This window comes from Mercurialis annua, linkage group LG6, assembly GCF_937616625.2.
Source record: "Mercurialis annua linkage group LG6, ddMerAnnu1.2, whole genome shotgun sequence".
Classification (NCBI taxonomy): Eukaryota; Viridiplantae; Streptophyta; class Magnoliopsida; order Malpighiales; family Euphorbiaceae; genus Mercurialis; species Mercurialis annua.
The window spans coordinates 2,141,314-2,147,308 of record NC_065575.1 but is presented as its reverse complement, the minus strand read 5'-3'; the positions used below and the strand labels follow the sequence as shown (position 1 = coordinate 2,147,308).

The 5,995-nt window shown below is 26.1% G+C and overlaps 1 non-coding gene across 1 annotated transcript; it reads left to right on the top strand.

Moving 5' to 3' along the window:
* The first annotated feature begins 4,854 nt into the window (after positions 1-4,854).
* Positions 4,855-4,927, top strand: TRNAK-UUU (transfer RNA lysine (anticodon UUU)). Its single transcript has one exon. It is a non-coding gene; the product is annotated as a tRNA-Lys (tRNA).
* Positions 4,928-5,995: the final 1,068 nt, after the last annotated feature.

Below are 5,995 nucleotides of genomic sequence, written 5' to 3'. Positions count from 1 at the left end.
AGTAAGAGTGTTGCAATATAATATAGTTTGTTCTTATGTTTATAGCTGATGTTATGAATGTTTAACAGAAAAATACAAACAGAGATATAGATGTAAAACCTAGGTCTGGTTTTGAATTTTTATGTGGACTCACGTGTCTATTTATAAACAAATAAATGATTAGAGAGGATCACTGAAATCTAAAGTTAGTTACTAAGATTTGGTTGGTCCAGTGGTAAAATGTAGACATTTATAGTTGGCAAAAAGTATAAAAAAACTCCTCAAATAATTCAGAAACAGCACATAATTTTTTTTATTTGCTACTCCCTCCGTCCCGTTTAAGAAGCGACAAATGACTTTTTCACATAGATTAAGAAAGCATTAATTATTATAGTGTTTTCTTATTTTACCCCTATTTATGATAGTATTGTATTTTGTGTATAGACTAATAGTCATTAATTATAAAAAGAGAAAAAGGGGTAAAAAAGGAAAATTTATATAAATTGACACAGAAAACACGATATGACCTTCTTAAATGGGACAAATAAAAATGAGATATGTCCCTTCTTAAATGGGACGGTGGGAGTACTTTTTTTTTTGATAATTGGAGAGGGGGAGCGCTTGTGGGAGGATTTGAACCCACGACCTTGGCATTTGCTGCCCAGCGCTTATACCATTTGAGTTACAGCTCGTTGGTTTTATTTGCTACTTAGACGTTCGATATTTTTAAATGGTACAAATGTCCAAAAAAACTCATATATATAGTCATATAACTAAAGTATAAGGGGCTAAATGTCCAAAAAAAACTAAAAAAACTTTAGTGTTCTTTTAAATATTTGGAAAGAGCATACTGATATGGAACCTTTTAAGTATTGAAATACTTCATTAAAACTTGATAAAAAAATAGTTTTACTGTTCATTTGATTCCATTATGGTTATATGGTTATTAACATTTTGCATTTCAAACTGATAACACTATATAATTATTACATATAATTAATTTTCATATATATAATGAATATTAAGAAGAAGGATAAGTGTGATATTTTTATAAACTAACATTTTTTATCTAGATAAAGATTTTTTTTAATATTGGTTGCTGCTGTTTATCAATTTAAAACAGAGAAAATATTAAATAGTTGAAATTCTGTAGACAAAACTAAATTAAATTTTATGAGCGAGTAATTAATAACTTTGGATAACAGGATATCGACTATCCATATTTAAACTAATTAGTTAAAAATAGTTGAAATATTTCCATATTTGAACTAATTATAAAAAATTGTTAAACATGAAAGTTTCTCTCCAATGCTAAAATATGATACTAATTCTATATGTTAACATAGAGTTTTAAATTAAATTTCAATAGTGTCCCAATTGATGTCAAAACTCAAAATTGCCCTATGCAATATTTAGTCTTAAATTTAACATAAAGAGCCAATATAAATATATCTTATACTATATCTAGATTAAAACATATATAATATGACATATAAACTATAACATAAATGATATAAACACTGAACAAACTGATTAAAAAATATATCACTTTATTTGCTTATAAATTTGTAATTTTCTCTCTCTGACACTATTATCGAAAATATTTTATATACTTCACGAATCTAAATATTATAGTGATTTTAAAGACTATAATTGGGTGACCCAGTGATGGTTAAATAAGTCATTGTGGATGACTGTTTTTGCAGTATCATCATCTTCTTTAGACTGGCTCATTCAGCTTGTTGAGGAGTCACATATTTTTGTAATTCTGACAATTCTACCAATGAAGATTAGCCTTTGGTAAAAAAAGAAAAAAGATTAAAAACTTTAAGCCCATATTAACCTTGCTATCTGTAAGCCCATCGTCAGAGGTCTGAATCAACATAATTTCTAAAAGATTTCGGTTACTCTTGCCGATCCATATTTTAGTGTTGTTTGTGCCTCTTACGATAAAAGAAGTACGGAAACTTCAATAAAGTTGTGTGTCCCGTTTCAGAAACTGAATTTTTTTGAAAACTCATAAAAAAACATTTCGGGCCGTTTCCATAAATAAAAAAATATATTGTTATTAAAAAAATCTAAAAAAATTCCAATGGATAATTTTTTTAAATCAATTACCTGTAATTTTTATTGTTTACTTTATCCATAATAAAACTTATCTTCTTATTTTTGTTTAGTTGAATTATGTTTGATTTATTTTATTAATTGGCATAAATATATAATTAAAATTTAATATACATAACATTTCATAATTTTTAAAATTATAAATATATCTCTATATTTTTATTATTTACACATTTCCCCCATATTTCGTATTCTTTTATTTTAAAAATTTGCCGTTTTTCCGTGTCCATGTTGTTTCCACCTAGACGATAAAACTTAGAGAAGATTAGGATAATACTCTATTTTTTAAAATAATTTGATTTCCTACCTCAATAAAGAAAAGATAGAGAAAATACCTCATCATTTTAATGCTTTTATTTTTTTACTCTAATGCATGTATATATTATAATTATATCTATTTTTTATTAATTTTTTACTCCAAGTATATATTTTTACTTTTATCATGTGACAACTGTCATATTATTATATTTTTCTCTCTCCTCTTTCCTCTCTCCTCTCTCCTCTCTCTTCTTCTTCTTCTTCTTCTTCTTCTTCTTCTTCTTCTTCTTCTTCTTCTTCTTCTTCTTCTTCTTCTTCTTTTTCTTTTCTTCGTCAATTTTCTTCTTCTTCTTTATTTTCTTTTTTCTTCTTAATTTTTCTTTCTTCGCAGTTCCTTCATCGCATGCCGCCGTTTCTTCATTGCTCCACCGTCGCTGCATTGTTCATTCATATTTTATTTTTTCTTATGGTGATTATTGCGATTTTTTAATATTCAGATGTAAATAATTTACTCTTGAATTTTTTTCAATTTTAGATCTAAAAATCTGCATGAAAAATGATATTATTATGAAAAAAAACAATTTTCTGCACAAAAAATGATTTTCTGCAAAAAAATAGCATCTGATTATCATATGATTATCATAACACTGCAGAAAAAATAATTTTTTTGTAAATAAAAGCCAGTCTCTGATTATCATATGAGTATCAATATATTATCATGTTGTTATCATAACACTGTATAAAGAAAAATTTTCTACAAAAAAATTGATTTTCATGTTGTTATCACTGTATTATCATCTCGTTATCATAATATAATCATATGATACCGAGATGATAATGTATTATTGTACCTAAATGAATGTTACGACAACGACATAATAATAAAATTATGATAACAGTATGATAATATGAAACCTATATGAAAAACATTACATAAAAATTATGATAACGAGATGATAATGTGAAGAAAATAGTATGATAATGAAGTACAATAAGGGCATATTATCATACTATTATCTTCACATTATCATCGTATTATCATAATTTTTTTGTAATTGTTTTTTTCATACATGTATCATATTATCATACTATTATCTTCACATTATCATAATTTTTTTGTAATTACTTTTTTCATATATGTATCATATTATCATATTATTATCTTTACATTATAATCTCATTATCATAATTTTTCTGTAATTGTTTTACATATAGGTATAATATTATCATACTATTATCATAACTTTATTATTTTATTATCATCTGATTATCATACTGGTGTCATGAATTTTTTTGTAATTCTATTTTCACGTACGTTATTCCAGTTATCATAACCTTATCATAATTCATTATCATCTAATTATCATACTCCAGTGTTATGATAATGACATGATAATCAGACACTATTTTATCATACATTATCATAGATATTATCATATATGTACCATAAATATTATCATCTCGTTATCATATAATAAAACATTATCATATGATACTATTTCTGTAATTTTTTTTCCATGTAAGTATCATATTATCATACTGTTATAACTTATAAGCTTATCATTATATTATCATAAAAACATTATCATACTATTATCATTATCGTACATTTGTATTATCATAACCTTATCATAATCATATAATGTTATGATAACGATATGTTAATCTAGTGTTATTCATATGATAATCAGACACTTTTTTTTTAGTAAAAAATCAATTTTCTCAGCAGTGTTATGATACTTACATGATAATGCAGTGATGATACTCATATGATAATCAGAAGCTGTTTTATTTGTACAAAATCGTTTTTTGTGCAGAAAATCGTTTTTAATACAGATTTTTAGATTTAGAATTGGAAAAATTCAAGAGTAATTTGTTTAGATCTGAAAGTTAAAAGAAATCGTATTAAGCATCACGAGTTGAGGAAAATCGCTAAAATCAAATATGAAAAACGGCGGAGCGACGGCAGAATGATGGCGGAACGACGATGGAGCGATGAATTAACGATGAAGAAGAAGAGAATAAAAATGAAGAAGAAGAAGAAAATGAAGAAAAAGAATGGCGGGAAAAAAGAACAGAGAAGAAGAAAGCCATGGAGAAGAAAGAGAAAAAGAGAGAGAAAAGGGAAAAAAAGTGACAGTTGTCACTTATGAATTACTACTAATATAGTTAGAGTAAATCAATAATAATGAGTAGGTATAATTATAATATAAATAGATGTTGGAGTAAAAAAATAAATATATTAAAATAGTGAGGTATTTTCTCTATCTTTTCCTTGTTGAGGTAAGAAATCATATTATTTTCAAAAATAGAGTATTTTTCCTAATTTTCTCTAAAACTTAGTAAGCTGATTGAAGAACACATTCATCTACCACCGGGTACTGAGATGGCGCCATCAAGCCCATGTTTTTCTTCTATTTTGAAAATATGATTACAAAAGCCATTGTAAGTTGTTCTAGTTTATAAATGAAAAACTATATTTAACAAACAGATGCCGTCTTAGCTCAGCTGGTAGAGCGCATGGCTTTTAACCATGTGGTCGTGGGTTCGATTCCCACAGACGGCGGTTTTCGGTTTTAATCTTTTCTTCTTTCCTTATTAGATGATTTTGCATATAATTTTATTACAGCCAGTATTTTATTTAATATATTTTTGAAAGAATGCATTCCAATTTTAAAATAATACTATTAAATTAATTGTAGTGGTATATTTCTAACTAGACAAAATATACCAATGAGCTGCAGCTAAAATGGTATAAGCGCTAGACAGCAAACTGTTAGGTCGTGGATTCGATTCCCACAAGCGTTCACCTTTCCCAATTATCAAAAAAAAAGAATAGATAAAATATATTTCAACATGAAAAACCAACAGTTTATATAATCAGTAAACTTTTAATCAATATAGATACATATAGGAGATAACAAATTAAGTTAATAAAATAAATTAAAAAAAGTTTAAAATAAAATAATAACTGATAAGATAGAGATAAATCTAAAAATTAATATTTCTAAAAGTTCTAAGTTGATTATATAAAAATAATTCAAAAATTAAAAATAATTTACGCATCATATTAGTAACTGCACGCCGCACGCGTGCTTAAAGTGTTCTTATAATATTTATGTGTTATGATCATACATAAATCATGCAATAACTGGGTTGTTTAATTGGATAATTAATAATCTAACTTTATGAGTTTAAGTTCAACTAATTTTTTATTCATTATAAAGTGCTAATAGAATATATGAATAAGAGAGTTTAATTTTAAAATATAGCTTTCAGTAAACTAGCTACATGCATGGAGTATGATAATGTCATTAGGCAAATTTTCTTGTAAATATTGGGAAAAAAATAAATAAAGGAAAAACTACTAAAAAGGAACCAATATTTTATATAATAGATAAATTAAACATTATACTAGTAAATATTGGACGTGTTTTTATCACTTTCATCCAATGTTAAAATTAGCAAAGTAGGCTAAAAACAAAGTAACGATATAAAAAGCCAATAAATTATATTCATCTAGTAATAAACTGTATTTTTTTTTGGTACAGGATATATGAGGTTTCCTGAACGGGTCTCAACTATGAGACGACACCTTTAAGCCTTCCACATTCAGACTAATCCCTACTCGAGC